The 24358-nt window shown below is 38.3% G+C and overlaps 2 long non-coding RNA genes across 3 annotated transcripts; both read left to right on the top strand.

Annotated features, from left to right (window-relative positions):
- The first annotated feature begins 3427 nt into the window (after positions 1 to 3427).
- Positions 3428 to 5496, top strand: LOC109110759. 2 transcript variants are annotated; one of them, XR_006160597.1, is made up of 3 exons: positions 3437 to 3556; positions 5065 to 5156; positions 5292 to 5496. It is a non-coding gene; the product is annotated as an uncharacterized LOC109110759 (long non-coding RNA). The 2 variants fall into 2 exon arrangements; XR_006160598.1 differs by lacking the exon at positions 5065 to 5156 and having other exon boundaries at positions 3428 to 3556.
- A 676-nt stretch (positions 5497 to 6172) lies between these two features.
- On the top strand, positions 6173 to 11860 carry LOC122145875. Its single transcript, XR_006160596.1, has 4 exons — positions 6173 to 6213; positions 6306 to 6462; positions 7008 to 7089; positions 11268 to 11860. It is a non-coding gene; the product is annotated as an uncharacterized LOC122145875 (long non-coding RNA).
- Positions 11861 to 24358: the final 12498 nt, after the last annotated feature.

Below are 24358 nucleotides of genomic sequence, written 5' to 3'. Positions count from 1 at the left end.
GCTGATTGGGACTGAAATGAAAAAGAGGTGGCAGAGGATATGGGACAATGAAATAAGAGGAAGACATCTGTATAGTATACAAAGAAATGTGGGGGTGGAAAGAAAAACTGTTAATAACAGGAAAAGGGATGTGATAATGACAAGATTACTTATTGGCCATACAACACTAAACCGAACAACAACAACAGCAACAGAACGATGCACTAAATGAACTGTACCAGCACATCAGTGAGCAGCAGACAGCACACCCTGATGCTTTTCTCATCATAGCTGGGGATTTCAACCATGCTGACTTAAAGAGTGTGTTTCCAAAAAATACACCAACACATTAACTTCCCAACACGAGGTAATAACATTTTAGACTTTGTTTACACCACACAGAGAGGAGCTTACAAAGCCCTCCCCCTCCCCCACTTTGGTGCCTCAGACCACATGACTGTCATGCTAATGCCTGCACATACAGACCGCGCTCGTTAACAGTCGCCAAAACCAGTTCAGAAACAGATTCAAGTTGTGGCCGGAAGGGTCGTCTGACGCTCTTCAAGACTGCTTTGATACAACTGACTGGAATATGTTTAAGCAGGCTGCCACTTACAATAACACCACTGACCTCCAGGAGTACTCGGAGACTGTCACTGCCTACATCACCAAGTGAATTGAGGATGTAACAGTCACAAAAACCATCACTGTCTGGGCCAACCAGAAGCTGTGGATGACAGGGGAGGTCTACAGACTCCTGGAGACGCGGAACGCTGCCTTCAGAGCTGGAGATGAGGTGAGCCTGAGAACAGCCAGGGCCAACCTATCCCATGGCATCAGAGAGGCTAAGAGACAGTACTCCAGGAGTATAGCCTATCAATTCAGTGACAGCAGAGACACTCGGAGCCTGTGACAGGGGATACAGACCATTACAGACTACAAGCCCCCACAGCGGACCTGTGACAGCAACATCTCTCTGCTGAATGAGCTGAACACCTTCTTCGCTCGCTTTGAGGCACAAAACAGCACCACTGCACAGAAGACTCCACCTCCTCCCAGTGACCAGGTGATAACGCTGACCCCGGACAGCGTTAGGAGGTCTTTCACCAGGATCAATGCACGCAAAGCTCAGGGTCCTGCCAACATTCCTGGGCGTGTACTGAGAGACTGTGCAGCAGAACTCTCTGATGTCTTCACTGACATTTTCAACATCTCACTTAGTCAGGCTGTTGTTCCCACATGCTTCAAAGCTACCACCATCATTCCAGTCCCGAAGAAGCCATCTCCATCCTGCTTCAATGACTACTGTCCTGTTGCACTTACTCCCATCCTCATGAAGTGCTTCGAACGGCTAGTCATGCACCACATCAAGTCTGCCCTCCCCCCATCCATTCCAGTTTGCATATCGGTCCAACCGGTCGACCGATGATGCCATCTCAACTACCCTCCACTCAGCACTCACACATCTAGAGAAAAAGACTCATACGTCAGAATGCTGTTCATAGACTTCAGTTCAGCATTCAACACAATCATCCCTCAACAGCTCACTCACAAACTGGTCGAGCTGGGGCTCAACAACACTTCGCTGTTGCAACTGGCTGGTTGGACTTTCTGACTGGAAGACCTCAGGCAGTACGGGTCGGCCAGCAACACAACATCCAGCACCATCACACTGAACATGGGCCCCCCAAGGATGTGTGCTGAGCCCCCCCTCCTCTTCACTCTGCTGACCCACAACTGGACACCCGTCACACAACTCCAACCTCTTCATTAAGTTTGCGGATGACACGACTGGTGGTGGGTCTCATTAGCAACAGAGATGAGACAAACTACAGGAGCGGAGGTGAGCCGCCTGCTATGGGGCCGGCCGGGATGGTGCAGTGTCAACAATCTCTCTCTGAACGTGGAGAAGACGAAGGAGATTGTTGTTGACTTCAGGAGAGCATGTTCCTCTGACCATCAATGGTGCGACTGTGGAGAGAGTGAGCAGCACCAAGTTCCTGGGTGTGCACATCACGAGGAGGACCTCTCCTGGCACCCGACAACACTGCGCAAACTGGCCAAGAAATCACAGCAGCGTCTCTACTTCCTCCACAAACTGAGGAGAGCCAGAGCCCCCACCCCCCATCATGTACCCCTTCTACAGAGGCACCATCGAGAGCATTCTGACGTAGCTGCATCACTGTGTGGTAACTGGCGCCTGCAACGCGTCCTGCAGGAAGACTCTGCAACGCATAGTGAGAGCAGCTTAGAAGATCATTGGTGTCTCTCTCCCCTCCCTCCAGGACATTTACGGAACCCGTCTCACTCGCAAAGCCCTCTGCATCGCAGGTGATCCCACCCACCCGTCACACAGCTTCTTCAGTCTGCTTCCATCAGGGAGGAGACTGCGGAGTCTCCAGGCTAGGACCAGCAGACTGAAGGACAGCTTCATCCATCAGGCTGTCAGGAAGCTGAACTCGCTCCCGAACTTGCCCCCCCCCCGTCCCTCTTCTGCCCCAGGCACAGATCCCACACTCCCCATCCCACATCTCCAGGTCCTTCCCCCAACCCCCCCCCTCCCTCTAACATACGATGACATGCACCAGTCACTTTGTGCAGCATTGGCCTGCTCACTACCTCATTCACCATGGAACTGACATCATTCTACCTCCTCATCAGTCAGTTTAATAAAATAACTGCTCTGAGCCCTTTGTCACTTTAATCAGACTGAATAAGCTTTTTTTATGCACTAAAAATCTGTTTTATCTGCACTGTTTGTTCACTGGTTTGCACTCTATCTGCCATGTGCCTTGCGCTGCTTTTATTTTAACCTTATTTTTATTTTATTTTTTTCTATTATGTCTTTTTTACATTCCCTTATTGTATAGTTTTGTCTTATATTTTATATTTGATCTAGATTTTTAGGCTCTACTGTTAGTGTTATCTGTATGCACCGGGGGTCTGAGCGTAACGCAATTTCGATTCTCTGTATGTATGTACTGTACATGTGGAAGAATTGACAATAAAGCAGACTTGACTTGACTTGACTTGACTTGAAAGTTTATATAAAATAGGTAAAAATTAAACTGGCAATTGCGAAAAATGTGGATATCCAGAAACAGTAAATCATATATTACTAGAATGTAAAGCATACAATAGAGAAATACTTGAATTAGTTCAGGCACTAAAGGATAGGGGTGTAAGAAATTATTCACTTAAGGAAATATTAGGAGAATGAACAAATTATATAATACACGAGAAATTATTAAAAAAATTTAAATGATACAGAACTGGTAAAAAAATATATATAAATTAATATAATTATGTTTATGTTTTTTTTTTTTTTTTTTTTTTTTTCACCAAATATTCAACCAAGTAGTGCTCCATACTTCAGTATCCAGTAATCCAGTAGGTGGCGGACAATGCACCTTTAGTTGGTTTGCCAACCGCCATTAAAACAGAAGAAGAAGAAGAAGCAGCTAAACTTCAGCAGCATTTCTTTGACACGTGCAGTGCAGTTAGGCGAGCTCAAAACTGATACAAAACTGCTCGATCACTATTAATTTACAGTGATAAATGGCAAGGGAAACATCAGGTAAATATTTCCTCATTTTCAGGGGAGAAATCCCTTAACGTTACAGCATATAGGTAACGTTAAAGGAGCCATGTGTAATGTCTGGCAAAAAAATCAAGTCATACTCCACATTCCATACCAGATGGGGGCAGTATGCCTCAATAAAGTGAATTGGTCTACTCTAGAGTAACAAACGAGAAACGGCATAGTCTCTGTGCTCCGCCCCTACCTTCACAACAACCCTAGAGCCATAGCCGAAGCCTAAAGGACGTTTTGCCTCCAGAGGAACGTTGGGTGATGTCAAGTGATTTTGAAACACTAGACATCTTCTCCCCTTCACCTTTACCAGTGAATATGTTCATATTCGTTTTGTTTCATATTACATTTTGAATTGTATATACACATTATTTGAATTAAATTAATTTGACAGACAGCATTCTGTCAACATCATTGGTCAACATCAGACAGCTGATGTTGACCAAGCTAGCGCCAACAAACGTAACCAGAGCTGCCAACTCTCAAGCATTCACCGTGAGGACACACGCAATTGACTCTTTTCACACGCTTTCAAAAAAACTTGACCGCTCTGAATATAGTGAGTGAGTGCGCGCGCGGCCGGGGCGGCTCTCTCTCTCTCTCTCTCTCTCTCTCTCTCTCTCTCTCTCTCTCTCTCTCTCTCTCTCTCTCTCTCTCTCTCTCGGGTTCATTATCATCGAAGACATTTCAAGCTTCTTAGGTAATGTTACATTTTAGCATCAGCTTTGTAGAGACGGGCTTTGGTAGATAACAGGTGAAAACCGGATCGGATCTGTGGGTAAGTTATAGCTAGCTTACTATCAAACGCAGCTACGGTTAGCCATCGCTAACATTAGCACGTTTATCGAACAGCCTTCGATACATTTCTATGTTATAACTTCCCGAAAAAAATACGCAAACATATAAAACAAACTTCTAGTGAAATACTAACAGCATCTTACTTACCAATCCAAAAGAAATGTTGCAAGTTCGGAGTCGAAGCTCATTTCTTTTTAAGTCCATCAGTTGTCTCCAGCGATGGAAAGCAGTGCCGATGTTTACTCTGTTTCGGCTCCTTTTCTTATCGGATTTGATTTGTGATTCCGAGCGCGGGTTGCTTGACATCAGCTTCAAGTACGCCCACAAGCCGTGCGAGTTATTCGTGTATTGCAGGTTGGCTGTTGGTTATGTTGCCCGCATATCGCCTCCCATGGCCGAAAACTGGTATTACGACACCTGTCGGGCCGTGGCTAGTAATGCTAATGCTAATTAAGGTTGATATCTCTGCAGCACTATAACTTGACATTTTTTTAATGACATCATCGCCCTTATTTCTTCTCATTCTTTTGATGCGTGTAGGTCATTTTTTGGATATTTTTACCTCAATTTTTACACATGGCACCTTTAACCATGTCTTGGGCTTTCGCCTCATAAATTATTGAACGTAAATTAAAATTTGTTTAATAAAGTTCAAATAAATTAAACGGTAAAGGAAATTGTTGGTCTGATTCTAGGGAATTAATCATTTCGCGCGTTTTGGGAAGACATCGCGTCGATGTAAAAAGATTTCAGTGGAAAGCATGAAAGGGATGACACATGGTTGCGGGTAACTTACAGAGATGAAAAATTATTTTAGAGCCGAACTGGTGATGCTGAGGACATGTTCAGTAAACAGTTTTTATGTTCTAGCACAGTTTCACTCTACTTTTTAAAAGCAATCTAACGTGGATTTCTTTTTCAGCTTCATAAGAAAAAAAGAAGGCAGTGTGATCTCTGGACCAGTGATGATTCTTTTAGTTCCTTGACATGTACATATGCTATAACTTCATTCATCTGTCAACATTGCTACCTCTCCTTCTCACCATGAACATTGTGCTTTGTATGGCAACATGTAATAATGCAGAATATGAAATTAATGAAGAGTGTTGCCCAATGTGTGATCCAGGTATGTGACAGCCTTCACTCATTAACACAACGTATGAGGTCAGATTTAAAGAGGTCAAGTTAGATTATTTTTTTTTGTCATTTGTCACATGGTACCAGGCTTTGAATGGCCTCATCATTATTACTGATGAGCCTAATAACTGCAATATGCTCATAAAATAGTATTTTAAGTTTGGACTGATGTGGTCAAAGCCTTGTTAAAAATAGACATCAGCCACTGTAGGTATTTCTTAGATATTTTTGGTGGGCTAGCAGCAGCAGGTAGTAATATTAATTCTTCTTCTTGCATAACTGGGCAGGCCAAGTTATTGAAATCTATTTATATACATTTATATAGGGGTTTTATTTCGCAATGTCAAGGAGCATTTTATTTTTCATTATATTACCCATTTAAGTCATTTATTTGACAAATGTAGTATTAAGTGGTTCCCAACCATGTTTTAGGATGCATAAAATTTTTATATTTCACACAATTGACATAAATATACAGACACACAATAAATACAGCTTATATTATTACACAAATATATGTATTTGTTGTTATTTTCAAAAGACATTTTAAATAATGTGTTGGTAATTATTAATATTGCCTAGGAACAAGCACAACATGTGATTCATGCCTTGTGATGACCTACACTGATGCTCCTAATGGACTGACAGAATGTCTGTGACAGAATGTCTGTTCACAAAATGTCTGCCATGTTTTGTCTGTGATTCAAGTGAGTAACCATTTATTTTGTATCTTGTCACCCCTTGAATTAAATATATTGTAACACTTTTTTTCCCTCATTTGTTTCCTTTCTTGTCAAAGGTAATGGGTTGAGAGAAAAGCAGATATGTACATCAATATCAGATACAGTGTGTGAACCTCTTCCAGGTTATTACTGTATAGACTTGCTCTCCAACTGTAAAAAGGCCATGAAACATTTCAACCCCCTGTTCACCTGGCCAATACATCAACCAAACCGGTGAGTCTGTTATCATTCAAACAGCTTTATTATACAACCACAAAAACTGACAGGCTCAGATGACATCTGAGATCAATAACTCTGCTTATGTTTATATTAAATAACTGTACATATCTCAGTTTGCATATTTTATATTTATGCATTTAGCAGACGCTTTTATCCAAAGCAACTTACAGTGCATTCAGGCTATCAATTTATTTATTTTTTTACCAGTATGTGTGTTCCCTGGAAATTGAACCCAAAACCTATTATGCTGCTAATGCAATGCTCTACCACTGAGCCTGTATATGAGGTTTTACCACAGATCCTCATGACAGCCAGTGTTTGCTTGTGACTGATAGGACCTGACAGAACCACCCAAAAATCTATTTAATTATGATTAAGAAAATTATAAGTTGATTATGTGATTATTCATTTTTTGTGTCAGATGCAATACTGAATAACTGAATAATTTCATTAGCTTATTTGAGACCAGTCACTGCCTTTATTGCTCATGGAGTTGAAATTCAAGTACTAACACTGTGTTCCTGCATGTGTTTGTACAGGAACAGAATTTAGTGATACAGTGTGTGATATCTGTCCTGATGGTTCATATTCAGATGGTACATTCTGTAAATTGCATACAAAGTAAGTTTCATTATTTTAAAAACATTGACTTTCCACACGTTCATAAGCCCTATTTGGATGGTAATTGTTTCTCAGAGGGACTTGAGTGATTTTCACCATTTACAAGGGATAGTCATTGATTTAATTGCCGTCCGAATCCATGATGCCTGTTTTTCTCTCACCACCCCCGTAAAAATCCCCAGCCGAATTACCTACTGTTTTTTGACAAACACCAAGGTCGTGTGGTAATTTAATTGCCATTCGAATCCACATCTCTGTGTTTACAAGAAGAAATCGATTCAAAATTCAGTGCTTAAACCCTTTTTGAGCACTCCCGAACACCGTAAGATACATTAACTGTTGTACTTAGGTGTAATTTGCATACATATTTATTTCTGAAATGCTGGAAAGTATTTCAAAGAATAATACTTCATAACTGCTCACAGCGACTGGGAGCAGAAAGAGAAGAAAATAGGGATGCACCGAATGTTCGGCAACCGAAATTATTCGGCCGAAAATAGCCAAAAAACGCATTTTCGGTGTTCGGCCGAATAAGTAAAAAGGCCGAATAAATTTTGCCGAACAATGACGTTTTTAATGACGCAATCAAATAACCCGCGTAGAGTGAGAGGCGCGCGCTTTATGCAGCAAACATGTCAGCAGTGTGGAAGCACTTTAAAGTGTCAGAGAAAGAGGCAAAAACGGCCGTTTGCAGACATTGTTCTGCTGAATTGGTCCAGAGGGGGGGGGTGCATCTGCAAAAACGTACAGCCTATACTCAAGTTCAAGTTTAATTTATCACTTAAAATCAAGACACCCCGAACATCATGCAGAGTACGAGAAAGACATGGCGGCGGCAATGGCAACAGCAGCAGCAGCAGCAGCGAAAAGAAAAGTAGCTCCCAGTCCTAGGACACCCACTCCATCTGTGGCTGACTTCTTAGAAAAGGCAAAAAAGTTTGCCAATGACAGTGCCAAAGCTAAAGGTATTACTAAAAGGATAATGGAATTCATCGCATTGGATGATCAACCATTCTCTGTTGGTAGAGGATGTTGGATTTCGCAGGCTTATAGACCATATTGAGCCCGTTTACACCATCCCTAGTAGACGGCATTTCTCAGACGTGTGCTTACCTGAGATATATAACGTCGTTTCAACTAACGTCCATGAGCTTTTGGCTACAGATATTGCAGCCCTCAGCTTCACGACTGATATTTGGAGCTCGGATGTGAGCCCCACTAGTATGCTGAGTTTAACTGCGCAGTGGATCGACACAGATTTTAAGCTACAAAAAGATTGTGCTTCACTCACAAGAGTTTTAGAGGGTCCCATACAGCTGTAGCCATATCTGAGGCGTTCACCAACATGTTTGACACTTGGCGTATCGACCGATCTTAAAGTGCATGCGTAGTAAGTGACAACGCAAGAATATGGCTAAAGCCATGGAAAGATAGCAATCTGAAAGGCATTCGGTGTAATGGCACACACAATTCAACTGGCGGTCAACGAGGGATTGTTGATTCAGCGCAGTATAGCAGATGTGATAGCGCTAGGCAGGAAAATTGTTGGCCATTTTAAAACATTCACCGCTTGCCTATGCGCGCCTACATCTATCCAAGAAACAGTTCGGAATGCCACAAAAACGTTTCCAACAAGATGTGAGCACAAGTGTGAAACAGTACATATTATATGCTGGAAAGCCTTTTTTTGCGCAAAAGCGAGTCTTGGCTACATACATAGCAGATCATGACCTGCCCGCGACATTCACCGCATACCAGTGGGTGTTAATCGAGAACGTTCTCTCTCTTCTCGCCCCCTTTGAGCAGATAACAAAAGAGATAAGGCTCATCTGATGCATCTGTGGCAGACGTCATACCCTTACTTGCAGCACTAAAGCGTCTTTTAAAAACAAAGAGGCTGAAACAGACCACGGAGTAAAAACAACTAAAAGTGCGCTCTTAGAAGCTGTCAGCTCACGATTTAGTCAGGCGGACTCAGAACCCCTGTACTGCATCGCGACTGTGCTTGATCCACGATATAAAGATCATTACTTGGATGTGGGGAAAAAAGATGCGCACACGAGAAATGATCCAGGCCGAGTTGGATTTGGGAAAGCCGCTAGGTGATGGAGATGGTCAGGTGATGCACAGCGCAGGAGATGAAAACAGCGCAGAGAGTAAACGGGCTCGTACTACAGATGAGCCGCGCACAGTCTCGCTGTCTGACATGTTCGATGAGATCCTCCAAGAGAATAACCCATTTGCAAGACAGAGGACAAGCTCGACGACCCGCTCAACAGTTAGATGGGTATCTCTCAGAAGTCCCCATCCCCAGGAGCAATAACCCTCTCGAATTTTGGAGGACCAATCAAGGCCGCTTTCCTCGACCTGGCGCAGATGGCACGCAGGTAGGCTACTTGTATGGGAAATTAATTAAGATTTTATTTATATTTTGGATTATGGTAACACTTTATAAGTAGTTTCTATTTTTAACATTAACTAACAATGAAAAACCCTTATTAAAACCATTTATTAATCTTAATGTTAACATTTACTAATACAGTATTAAAAAATTAAGTATCACAATTTGTAATTTTTGAATTAAAAAGTATCAAAAGTGGTAGGCCTATTTGTTAAAACTGTTAATGCACTTATACTAACATGAACTAAATATTTTTTATTATCTTACATTAACGAAGATAAATAAATACCATAACAAATGTATTGCTCATTGTTAGTTCATGCAATAATGTTAACAGACATTGTAAAGTGTTACTACCTATATTTTATATTATGTATTTTGTGAAAATTTAACTATTTTCAGTGTAGTAAAATAGTAGGCCTACACTGGGTTTCAACCATTTCCATTATCTTGAAGACATTGTTCGTTTTGAAATGAGCAACTGTCAGAAAAAACTGCAATAAAATGTTCAACTATTCTGCAGGTACTTGTCTGCTCCATGCACAAGCACCGACAGTGAAAGACTGTTTAGTGCTGCATCTCATGTCATCGATGAGAAGAGGAACCGACTTTCATGTGAGAAAGCAGAGAAGCTACTTTTCATAAAGAAGAACCTGCCACTTTTCCTGAAGAAGTAGGCTAACTAGGCTTATGTCTAGGACAGTTATTCATTTGTTGTGGGTTCATCCACATTTTTGCACTATTCAATGCACATTTGTTGTTGTAGACATACAGAGTTACATTCTTTCAGCAGTCAGTTATAGGCCTAACATAGGCTATTCAAGAAGGGGGGCTTCAAAAATGGCCGATTTTTTTTTTTTTTTTTTTTAAGTGTTAAATAAATAAGTTATATTGTGCTTTGTTTGTATAATATTTGCTGGAATGTTCAAAAATGTTCAGTGTTAAATAAATATTTTGAAATTGTATTTTTGTTATTTGATTTATTTATCTGAAAAGCAACACAAAATAGTAAAAAGCAAATTTTTACTATTTAATTATTGTAATGGTGAAAAAATTGGCAAAATAAATGGAAAAAATGCAAAACACCGCATTCGGTATTCGGCCTTCGGCCTTCGGCCTTCGGCCAAGCATTTCATTATTATTCGGCTTCGGCTTCGGCCAAGAATTTCATTTCGGTGCATCCCTAGAAGAAAAGCTTCCAAATATTCGAAATGGGTATTTATTATGGTAGCAGCAGGTATGCAATACAGTTTTAAAATGTGTATTATAAATGGATATATAGGATACAGAACTATATCGCGTATAATTATATACAACTATAGTGCATCATTTTAAACAGGAGATTTAAATAAATAATAAATAGGAATATATATTATAAAATACACTTGGATTAATAAGAATACATTTTACATAAGTATTTTTAAATGCATTTTACATCATAAGAATACATTTTGTAAATAAAATTTGTTTTATTTACAGCAGAAAATCATGTGACTGGCCACGTGAGCAGCGTGTTCCCGGGTTCGTATAGGATCACAGAACTCACTCCTCCACTGTGAATAAATCGCTATCCGAATCCATAAGTTTTATCATTGAGGTGATATGTAAATTTATTTTTACAGACGTCCACATGAGAAACAATTACCGGCTTTAAAATGCATTTTGTACATTTGTTGTTTTATAATTTGCTTCACTAGATTTTGTAAGTAAATTTGCTATTTTCTCACAAGCAATATAGTCTTATTTGTAGTTCAACTTGAGAACCTCTTTTTAACAGCTGTGAATCTCTTGGAAAAACAACAGTCAAAGCAGGAACTGAGACGTCTGATGTTGAATGCAGTAAAGGAACACCTTATTTACAGATTGTAATTCCATCTATGTGCGGAGTATTTGTGGTGCTTGTCATAATTGCAATTACTATAAAAAGAAAAAATAACTATTCAGGGTTTTGCCTGGGTCAAAAATGGTCTTTGGTGGTGGCTGACGGTCATCCACACACACAGTAAAAATAACTCGCGTGATCTGCAAGCAAATTACTGACAATAAATTTTAAACAAATGCAAAGAAACCATTTGTGATTTTTGCTTATCCTATTAATTCATGAAATATAAAAACAATCAATGTCAAGACATAATAAAACAAAGTGTAATTTACATGTAAATGTCAACATTACCAAAGTAGTTAATTAGGGGAAAAAAATAAAGAACTGGTCATTGTTTACACTTGGTTGCTCACACTTTTTATTTTATTTTATTTTGGCCCCTATTTTCTTCCAGACTGTGGCTGAGAATTGTTCTGTTTTACAACCTCTTCCAAATTACTCTGACTGTCATCCTTTCTTGCCCTATTTGCAAAAAAAAAAAGCTGATTTCCCACTTCCCTTTATAGCTTTGTAAGATAAGAGCCTTCTTTGCTAGACCTGGGGTGTATTCCAGAAAGCAGGGTTAACTTACCGTGAACTAAACCCTGAACTCTCGGTTGATTAACCCCAAACCTTGCTTACTCGAGGTATGTGGTTCCAAAAACACATCCGGGAGTAAGTTCATTCAACTCAGAGTATGTTCCTGGTTAAGACTCAAGACATTCTCAACAGAGCGACGAATCGACGAGTCACTATGGAAACGGACACTAAAAAAAAAGCGCGCCATGCTGTTTCTTTCTTCTTCTTTTGTTCATTTGTTGTTTACATGCTTAGTGCATATCGCCACCTAATTGAATTTTTATTTTTTCACATTTAATCTTTAATCCCTGAGAAGAATGTGAATTATATTTTTTGTTTTATTCCAATTATATATTAAGTCATATTAGTTATGTATTTTGATTTAGAATTTAGACATTATATAAAATGCCTCTCCATGTGTGAGATAACATGTAATAAATAAAATAAATAAATATATACATAAGTTAAACATTACCTTGTCATAGTCTTTTATAATTTATACAGATAACTCTTATATATGCCAATAAAAGAAATAATCATATTAGAATAATATATTACCTTATTTATTACTTAATATTAGTGCTCTCCTCATTAACATTAAGATATATATATATATATATATATATATATATATATATATAATATTATATATATATATATATATATATATATAATAGGCTATATTACATATTGTAATAATGTTGTGCGCTATCTGTCACGCCCACTGAAGGACTCGCTGAAGTGAACTAACCCTGCAACATAACCTGCTCCGGAGCAGGGGTAAGTTCAGAGAGTGAGTTTGCTATGACTACCAAACATACCCTGAAAGTTACCTCCATTTTTGGAACCGAAAGTTGAGGTTATCTGCTTACTTACTCTTAAACATACCCGGGTATGTCACCTAACCTGCTTTCTGGAATACCCCCCTGATTAGTTTGGTATATAATCATATAAATATCATATAATAGTAGCATTTTAAAAAGTAGCATAAAAAATTTTTTAAGTCTAATTTTCTACCATATACAATTTAATAAAATTAGCAGCTAGATAACAACAGCTTGCTTTGTGCTTTTGGTCTTGTTTCACCTCCAGTCTAAAATAAATGATTTTACAGGGTTCCTGCGGGTCCTTAAAAAGTCTTAAAATGTCTTAAATTTACTTTACTTTTACTCAAATTCAGGGTCATAAAAAGTTGTACAAGAATGTCTTAATTATGATTTTAGGAGGTCTTAAATTTGGGTACAGAGTCTACAGACCAGAATTGCAATACAGCTTAATGTGACGATTAAACTTCAAAAGGCTATGTTTTATTAAATAAATATGAGCGCTGAACGTTTCAAAGTGTTCTGCTGTTACCACACTGTAAACCCTAATAAGTTGAGACTACTCAAATGATTTAAGTGATTCTCTCAGTTTAATTGAGTAATGGGAAATTGACAACTTAGTTTAACTGAGTTCACCTAATGTGGTCTTCTCATTGAATGAACTTATTTTTTTAAGTACAGATAACTTAAAAGGCAAACAGACTAAACTCAAACGTTCCAGTTTATATATTGTTGTGTTTATTGGCTTTAATAAAACTATAAATCATTAAAACAATTTTTTCTTCACATCAACAACTATATTTGGGTACCACCACATAGATTAATTTTGATGATGTATACTGACTTAACTGCATAATAACATTTAATAAAAAAAAATACAATACTTGGAGTATCAGAACAATTAAAAGCACACTGAACAACAACAGACATGTTTGTCACCTTAATGTATTTAACAGAAACAATGCTTTTATAAGAGTAAGCTCATATTAAGTCACATTTTCAACAGAAACATTTTAACAGCTTGCCAAAATGTGAATCTGTATGGAGCATAGAAATTCACAGAGTATTTGTGAATGGTAGTAGCTATTAAAAGTGTGCAAAAAAAAAAAAATTCTTCATTTTATCCAGATAGGTTTGCCAAAGTCTGTATTTTAGGATGCAGGTCTTTCTTCCCCATGGAGAGTAGAATACATTGAACACATCAAGGATCATGCTGCGATCGTGAAAGTAAAAGTTAAAGTCGTGACATTTGCCAAGTATGGTAACCCATACTCAGAATTGGTGCTCTTCATTTAACCCATCCAAGTGCATACACACAGCAAATGAGAAGTGAACACACACCCGGAGCAGTGGGCAGCCATTTATGCTGCGGCGCCCGGGGAGCAGTTGGGGGTTCGGTGCCTTGCCAAATCACACCTCAGTATTGATATTGAAGAGAGCACTGTACGGTGTCTGTACGGTGTGTGTGTGTTCACTGCTGTGTGTGTGCACTTTGGATGGGTTAAAAGCAGAGCATGAATTCCGAGTATGGGTTATCATACTTGGCTGTATGTCACGTCACTTTCACTTTCATTTTCAGGTCTCTCCAGAGATGCTCAATTGGGTTTAAGTCAGGGCTCTGGCTGGGCCATTCAAAAACAGTCACAGAGTTGTTGTGAAGCCACTCCTTCATTATTTTTAGCTGTGTGCTTAGGGTCATTGTCTTGTTGGAAGGTGAACCTACGGCCCAGTCTGAGGTCCTGAGCACTCTGGAGAAGGTTTTCGTCCAGGATATCCCTGTACTTGGCCGCAATTAATCGTTGGTGGACAGCCATTGGGGAAGTTGTGGCCTAATGGTTAGAGAGTCGGACTCGCAATCCAAGGGTTGTGAGTTCGAGTCTCGGGCCGGCAGGAATTGTAGGTGGGGGGAGTGAACGTTTACCATCCAACCTGACAGAACTGGAGAGGATCTGCAAGGAGGAATGGCAGAGGATCCCCAAATCCAGGTGTGAAAAACTTGTTGCATCTTTCCCAAAAAGACTCATGGCTGTATTAGATCAAAAGGGTGCTTCTACTAAATACTGAGCAAAGGGTCTGAATAATTATGACCATGTGATATTTCAGTTTTTCTTTTTTAATAAATCTGCAAAAATGTCAACAATTCTGTGTTTTTCTGTCAATATGGGGCGCTGTGTGTACATTAACGAGGAAAAAAATGAACTTAAATGATTTTAGCAAATGGCTGCAATATAACAAAGAGTGAAAAATTTAAGGGGGTCTGAATACTTTCCGTACCCACTGTATGTTGTATTCTGAATAAAATATTGAAATTTGAAACTTCCACATCATTGCATTCTGTTTTTATTAAAAATTTGTACAGTGTTCCAACTTTTTTGGAATCGGGTTTGTACTTGAATTTCTAATCGCGATTACAATTATGGATGCAACAATTACATAATCGTTCAAAGCGGCAATTAATCGTTCAAAGTACAATTATGTTATTCTACGTGCTTAAGATGCGTTTTTTTTTCTTTCTACATGTTATATTAAGGGTTTTTCCCATTATTAAAATTTTAGTTTTAGTATAACATTATAATACCATTCATATCTTAAATATATTTTTTTTTAATTTAAGAAGAAACCAATCTGATGTATAGTTGACATTTGAGGCTTAATACTATAGAAAAGCACTAAAAGTTTCAGTTAGAGTGTTTTCAGCTTGTTTTCATATAAAAATGCGCCATGCAGTTGCATCAAACAATGGTATAAACATCATGCAATGTAAATTGTGATAATTGTAATTAATAATCGCAATTACAATTTCATGGGAATAATCGACAATTATGATTTTTGTCATAATCGTACAGCCCTAGTCTCAACACAATCCTGTCTCTCAGCTCTGCAGGCCATTCCTTTGACCTCATGGCTTAGTTTTTGCTCTGACATCCATTTCAGCTGTTAAACTTTATATTGACAGGTGTGTGTGCCTTTCCAAATCATGTCCAATCAACTGAATTTGCCACAGGTATGAAGACTTGTACAATGTAATTTTTTCAGTTTCCTTCTTAATAAATTTGCAAAGTAGTGATAAATCCAGTTTCTGCTTTGTCATTATGGTAAGTGGGGTGTAGATTTATGTGAGAAAAAAAAAGAAATTTAAAGCAGTTTAACAACATAAAATGTAAAAAAAAAATATAAAAAAATGAAGGAGTAGGAAGGCTTTCTGTATAGGCACTGTATGCATAAACAGTTCATTTTATAGCACTTGCTATTCAATTCTGTATATTATTATTATTAAGGAATTATGTGTAAGGAATAATTGACGACTGGCCGTTGAATTAATAGAAAAATAATGTATTATTTTTCTAATAATTCAACAGCCCGGGGTCAATTATTCCGCTTATACTATATTACCACACCTCAAGACATCGATCAGATGATATATTTAAAGGGATTCGTCCGGTTTTTGTACTTAAAGGGTTACTCCACTCCAAAATGAAAATTTTGTCATTAATCACTTACCCCCATGTTTGTTCCAAACCCGTAAAAGCTCTGTTCGTCTTCGGAACACAATTTTAGATATTTTGGATGAAAGCCTGGAGGCTTGAGACTGTCCCATAGACTGCCAAGTAAATAACAATGTCAAGGTCCATAAAAGGTATAAAAGTCGTCTTCAGAATACTCCATCTGCCATCAGACGTGCAATCTGGGTTATATGAACCGACAGGAATGCTTTTTGTAAGCGCATCATATAGGGTGAATTGCCCTAATGTGGGACATTTTTTGCATTTCAGATTTCTGTGACATATTGCGATGTGTAACCAAAACATTAAATCCACACCTAATACCATTTTAAAAACCCCAGGATGTGTCCTAAATAAATCAAAAGAGAAAATGCAGATAACACATTCATAAAAGAAATGATAGACATATTAGTGCTCTTAGTGTAAGTCGTCTGAGAAAATCTGCAGCTTCCTAATGTGGGACACTGATAATAAAAGGCCAAAATCACCTTTCATGTAGAATAGTCAAATATTAAAAGTTAGTATTTATCTTAGTTATGGATGGATAAAATATGGATAATCAAACATAATCAGACAAATAATACAATATGATAGTTTTGATGCATTTATTATAAAGACGTTAAGCAACTATTATCATAGACATGTGTTGTGTTGTGTTGTGTTATGTAGATAGAATTCCTGACTGTTCTCTAGTTCAACAAATACATACAACCACAGCACGCATTACCTAGTCCTATTTGAAGGCAAAATATAAAACCACAGTTGAGGCTTTATGTTAAGTTAAGTTTAACTTTAGGCTAGATCAACCTTGATTCAGATTTCATGAACGTGCAGTGAACTGCTGTTAAAAACATTTAAGACCAATTTGCCTAATGCTTTCTCTTTTAGTAAACAAACACATACAATCATAAGGTCTTTTTGAAAACCTCTAGTAGCTACCCTGCACAAACCTTGAGAACTGCCTGAATAAAAACAACCTACAGAGGTTAACTCTTTACATCTCTGAAAACAAGCAGTCCTTTCCATGTCAAGACACCATCTTCATCATCATCTATAATCCCATCTGCAGTAACAGTATTCTAATATTGCATAACAACACTAAAACCCTTTAAATAATCATTTTTGCCCCACAAACCATGCCCCTCCACACATTTTTGACTGACTAAAGTACTGTCCCACATTAGGCTAATCATACTGTCCCACTTTACGAAACCACATTTCCTAAAGTGGGACAGAAGGAAATTTGATTAAAATATAAAATACATAGTTTATGCATACAAAGTTATACTATTTTTTGATGGACAAACATTTAATAAGCACATTAGGCCAAAAAGTAGCAGGATTGTTTTGTTTAAAATTAATTTATACTCCTTAATATCAAGTTTGTCAAAACTCTATGTCACTGACCTTTGGGTGGTCTTCACACAATGTGCTTCCAGTTTGATGATTCCTCCACTCACATTTATGAATATACATTTGAGAGGTTATGTGATTTTGATCACATGACACCACAGCTTTGGTAACCCAGAGTTTCACTGGCATTCATGTATTTATGGGGGAGCTACAAACACAAAACCTTAAGTGTCCCACATTAGGCAGTGTCCCACTTTAGGGCAATTCACCCTAACCCAGATTGCACGTCTGATGGCAGATGGAGTATTCTGAAGACGACTTTTCATACCTTTTAGGGTTGGGGTAGGTGTACATGTTAATAAAGCCTCCCACCTTATTAATATCATGCTGGAAGAAAAATCTGATAGGTACCTTTTGCGATCGAATCGAATGCTTTTTGCAGTCTCCCAAGCCCAACAAGGTCTCTTCGTTGTTTCAGATGAGAGAAAAAAAGCCCTATTAGGACTGGACTAGTTTTCCAAAAGACGTTTGAGTTACAGTTCTAATCAGCCGACGTCCGTGATTTCATGTAGGCTACGGATTCGGATGGGACTAACATCTCCGTGTTTATTAGGCCTACCGTGTTTATTAAATCGGCAATCAAAGACATTCGCATTTGGACGGGATTAGATTTCTCTGAGATTTTTAAAGAGGTCGTGAGAAAAAGACATGAGAGATTCGGACGGGATTCAAATCTCAAAGTACGTCTGTGAAATTTCTCTAACGTCCCCCTGTAAAACTAGTCCCATCCGAATAGGGCTTTAATTAGCCAGAGAGCAGAATTCAGTCACGTGCAGTGAACAAAACTCTGGGGTTTCAGCGATGACTCATCTGAACACCTCTGATTGGCCATTGCATTTATAAGCTCAACAGAATCATGTGTGATTGGTTATAAAGTGCATCGCTGTAAAATCATGTCTGTCTCTAAAAAATAAAGCCAGCGAAAGCAGATTTGAATTTAGCAGCTGATCGATGTGCCACACATCACAACCGTGTGATTGTATTATTCGGCTATTTTTGTCTTTTGGAAGTTGCATTCCAAATCCACTTGACTCGAAAAAATCAGTTTGAATAAGGAAAGCGATCACTTTTCCATAGGATCCTTTCAAATGTTAAAGTTGCCACAGTCATTTCAATCTTTGTATGTGCTGCATTTTATTTGTACCATTTTGTTTTATTAGTTTATTTATTAGAATCTGAAAGATAATAACAATATTGATTAACAAGTGAGATATGATTTTAGTCCTTGAAAATCAAAAAAATAGTGCAAGTCCTTGAGTCCTGGAATTTTATTTTGCAGTATCGGCACAAAACCTTTTTAAGTTAGCAGTTCTTGGACCATTTTAATGTTTTTGTTGTTTTATTTGAACTGAAATGTAGTTTTCTGTAGTAAACTGTCTTTGTATATTTCCTATTTTATATTCATTTCCTAGTATTTAATTTACCATTATTTATCCTGAATAAAACAATTTCAGAAATTTCATGTTTTAGATTGTATAGGTCATCTTGTACCCTGTCAAGGACAAAGCTAACCAGCAAAACTTGATATCAAAAGCATCCTAAATGTTAAATGTGTTTGCACCATATTGTAGTGAGTAACCTTTGCTTGGTATTGCTGTTTCAAATATCCCACCATAATCTGTAGTCTGAGCCTGTCAAGGGCTAATTGCAATGGCAGATACGTTACTAATTAGTTTCAAGGGAAATCATTTCCTTTTGTTTGTTTGCCAAACAACCCTGTGTATGTGTCCGCCCCGGCAACCCCCAAGCCCCGGAAATTTTTTTTTTTTTGCTTTAACCCCTGAACATGTCTATTACAATTAAACATTCTCACTACGTGATGTTGTTATCATTTGTAAAAGAAAATAAGTGATAAGCTGTAACGGCAGAAGTATGTTTAATAATAATAATAAAAAAAGGTCTTTGTTGTTTTGGGATTCAAGCTCATCCAAAAGAAGTGCAGTCATTTGTCTTTGTTGTGGACAATCTGATGAGCTATGTGAGATTTGTTTGAAATGGGTGGTCATTGATTTCCAAAGCATTAACATTTTTTTTTCTGTTACATTACAATGGGCTGGGCTCGTGTTAACTTGTGCCTTACACTCATAAGCTTAAAGGGTTACTCTACCCCAAAATGAAAATTTTGTCATTAATCTCTTACCCCCATGTCGTTCCAAACCCGTAAAAGCTTCGTTCGTCTTCGGAACACAATTTAAGATATTTTGGGTGAAAACCGGGAGGCTTTTGACTGTCCCATTGACTGCATAGGACTTTACACTTTCAAGGTCAAGAAAAGTATGAAAGACATCGTCAGAATGGTGCATCTGTCATCAGTGGTTCAATCTGAATAAAGTCGTTATTTTTATTTTCTATAATTCTAGAATACAAAAAGTATTCTCGTCACTTCATAAAATTGTCAGTGTCACACAATATTATTCTTATTTCCTTAAAATTATTGACAAGGTGTCTTCACTGAATGGCAATTTATAAAGTAGGTTATTGCGTTAATATTAAGCTTGTGAGTGTAAGGCACAAGTTAACACAAGCCCAACTCATTGTAATGTAACAGAAAAAAATTGTTAATGGTTTGGAAATCAAGGACCACCCATTTCAAACAAACGTAGCTCAATTAGATTGTCCGCAACAAAGGCAAATGACTACACTTCTTTTGGATGAGTTCGAATCCCAAAACGACCAAGGCCTTTATTATTATTATTATTATTATTATTAAACTTTACTCCATTACAGGTTATGAAATCAATGATTTTTTTTTTTTTACAAATGATACCAACATCACGTAGTGAGAACGTTTGATTGTAATGGACATGGTGCACATGTTTGCAGAAATGACGAATCTGCGGCAGATCGTTTCACAGCTGGAATTAAAAGCAAGAAGTCACCTGGGGCAAGTTCAAACTCAAACCGGTGTGCACATAGTAGCCATCTCTCGCGAGACAAATAAGCAACGGCAGCTTCAAAAGCAAGCCCAAAACAAGCCCAATATTTTTTGATAATTTATTATTATCAATATTATCTATTGTCAATTATTTATTACCAATAACTGAGCCTGCAACATATTAAACTGAAACTACCCTTTTATCTGAAAAGCAAATACATAAGTTATTTTACAAAAATCAGCAAACTGCAATAAAGCTCATCTCTAATCACCTGTGAGCAGAATGGCCTTCTCAGCTGCCATAGTTGCAACTCTTGCGTCATCAGAACAGGGTGTTCAACTCATAGATATACATAATAAAGGCTAGATGTCTTACGGCGCAGTCTCTAACGTCATTACTGGCGGCCATCTTGTCACAGGCAAGCTTTCTGGCGGGCTCTGTGGTACCTGATGTAGGTGAGTGATCTGCATGAACACAAATACTCTTATCTCGCTGAAATCTTGACGGATTTACAAATGGTTTGGTTTCTTACAAATGTTATTAACGTGGCTATAATTCTGGATGCTTGAACATGTTGAAACTGCAGCTTTTCCTTTTGAAAAATGACTTAATCGTGCAGCATAGTTGTGTATCACGGCTACTTGCACAAGTTATCAAGGCTGAGACCACAATTGAGCTGTTCAATTATATAGGTTTTACTGACACCAATAATGATTTTATGACAACTAAATTACAATCTTTGCGGATGTGGTTGTAGTTATTAGCTGGCTAATAACAAGAAGCTTTGAGTGAGACCTGGAAGTGTCACAAACCATTTTGAGTATTTAGAAAAATGCCTGTGTTAGACTATCTGTTTGCAGAATTTATCACCACTGATACAGTCTGAATTGTATGATAATGTCATTCAACTTAATTTATGTGGAAAGACCATTCAGGGGTGGCTAGTTCTAATTTGTCTTTTTTTTTTTTAAAGCATAAAACATTTTAAAGCATGTATTGAATATCTGTGTACTATACTTGTATATCTTGTGTTTTTTTTTTAAGGTGGCTGGAATAACAACCCTAATGCCAGCCAGTTCAAGAACATCTTTAAGAACCTGATGGCCCGGTGTGGGGTTGTTAAACCATGCAGAGGCAATGTGACGGCACAGGATGACACAGAGTCCCTACCAGCTGTCATCGACACCTCTACAAGCCTGTCAGCTGTAGATATGTCCTCTGCAGCAGGAGGAGAAGATCTTCCATCCCCGTTTGCTGACATTCCTGCCCTAGTACATGACCACAGCTACCTTCTCGTCCGCTTCGATGGTCTTGTGGACAATGCTCTCGTGTACATTCCAGGTAAAGGCTGACTGAAAGTCGATTTTGCCTATAACCGATAGTGCCAATAGTCAAATTCTCACGATAGTCCAAAAAGAGAAATGTTCCCTTAATTTCCACATGCTTTTTAATGATTATTATTATAAGTTATGATATTATTATACTAACTCAAATTTCAGGATTTGTTGTGTGACAGGCTCTGAAGAAGTGGTCCTGTGATGTCTGCCGTGCCAGCCTGGTGACAGATGCTGCATCTGCCATTAAGGACCTGAGCTACCACCTACTGACTTTATAAAACAATGGAGGTCTGGTAATTCCATCAGAAGGCACAGTGAGGGTCGTCAGGGCAGCAGAGTGGGTCATTCATCAGGCATCAGCAAGAACCAGACGATCACAGCCCATCAAACTGCTAGAGGTCGTGTACATTGTTCAGAAGAGGATAGGGTCAGAAGATGTGTTTATGCTCAGGGAGCACATCGGCGAAACGCAGTATGGCATAGACAGCCACCATCATACGCTGTTAACATTAGTTGTGTCCCTGTTTTTTAAGCTAAGGCTGCACCACATTACTAAAATGACTAACCTTACCTTACAGAGCAACAACATCCGACAGAAGCTCAATAAAACCATCCTTTTCAAAGGGCATTAGCCCAAGCTATGTTTTTTGGGTCATTTTTGGGTCGAGTTCTCTCTACAGGGTGGGGATTTCAACATGCAGCATTTCTTTATGTATATTTGTAAAGGGGAATCTTGTACCTATTTTTATTGCAAATAAATGTTACTTTTATAATAGTTTAAAAATAGAGACTTTTGTGTAATTATTCCATATTTTGTGTAGTCATTCTATATCAGAACCCCTGACATACAATCCAAATATTCTACAAGACACTTCAGTGTTACCTTTCATTTGAGACCAGGATTATGCTGCTACACCAAGAGGTTGCACACAGTAAACAGTAAGCCGCTTTATTGTCAGTATGCATTTTTGGGTAACCAAAAGTCCTATGGGGAGTTTCCATAGGGCATTTTACAAAACGCATGAGCATACCTTGGCAAATAAATGGTATAAAGTACTCATATTTCATTCTATATTGATCTGTTTTTTGCACACAGCTTCACAAGACCTGGTGATGGGCTCAGTTGTGTTTCTAAAGTCATATCAAGTGACCTAGAGGCTGAAATGTGGTCAGTTGAGATGCTTGTTATCCGGCAGAAAGAAAAAAACAATATTCTAGCCTCTATAACTCTGCCAGTACTTCACACAATTATTCTGATTATTTCCTAAGAAACTACAGGGTCTCAGCTTTCTGAAGAGGTCAGGCATTTGATGGTAGGCAAAAATAGCTGGGAACAATGATCTCTGAAGTAAGCACAGTGCAATGTCGAGGGGAAAAGCCTAGTAAATGGCCCAACCCTGAAGAAGTTAAAATAAACACGTAATAATTCAAATTATTTTATTAAATAGTAATATTCATATTATAAAAGTATATATATATATATATATATATATATATATATATATATATATATATATATAAGTATATATTTATATAAAAAAAAACTTCATACAGCATATATTTACACAAAAAATAACTAGGACTATATATTGATTCAACATAAATAAATACCTTGTGTGTGTGTGTAAATTCATTGCACCTATCTGTTCTGTTCAATGTTATTTTCATATGGAAGTCCATGGTTCTAATTATTCATAAGTATGCAGTGTCATAAGTACATCTCTGACGTTTATAACAAACCAAACAGTTTGAAAATCGGTAGAAAATTGAGAAAGTTACGGTTATTTAAAAAGTACATGCACCATTAAAACAATGTTACGAGTGAGTGAGCTGACTGTCACAAGATGGCCGCCAGGTGCGAACGTCGACCTCGCCAGCACCACCAACGAGAAATATACACCTATACTATATAAATAACAAAGGTTCAATGCACCACTGTTGCCAAGTCCGCGGTTTTCCCGCGGTATTTGGCTACTTTAGCATTGTTTCCGTGGGTTGTTTTTCATGTCCACGGGTTTAAGCGACCAAAGAACGTGATATTTAGCCCCTAAAATGCGATTTTTACCAAGGGAACCCCGCAATAAAACGCGTATTTACCATAGACAGTAAAAGAAATGGACACAGCGACCCCGTTGATTCAACGGAGACAAGTGAAGTCAATTAGAAGCACACACTTCCTGGGGGTCGAGCGTACTGCGCAGACTCAAACTGAGCTTGATGACGTAAATGTCACGTGAGCAACCTGTCTGACAATTGTAAGTCTTCTAATCGCTGTGCCAAGAGAAATCTGAATCACCCACCAAATCTTGCAGACGTTGTTGAATAATTTTGTCCCGTTGCATTTATGGACTCTTTATGGGCTTCTGCCTTGACTTCATGCCTCCACGTCCCCCCAATAGCCTCATAGACAGTAAAAGATTGCCTGCGAGCTTCTCCTCCTGTCCATACGGTAATTTCTCTACTGTGCGACAGAGA

This window comes from Cyprinus carpio, chromosome A8 (assembly GCF_018340385.1).
Source record: "Cyprinus carpio isolate SPL01 chromosome A8, ASM1834038v1, whole genome shotgun sequence".
Lineage (NCBI taxonomy): Eukaryota > Metazoa > Chordata > Actinopteri > Cypriniformes > Cyprinidae > Cyprinus > Cyprinus carpio.
The sequence above is the reverse complement of the archived record's forward strand: the minus strand, read 5'-3'. Positions and strand labels throughout refer to the sequence as shown.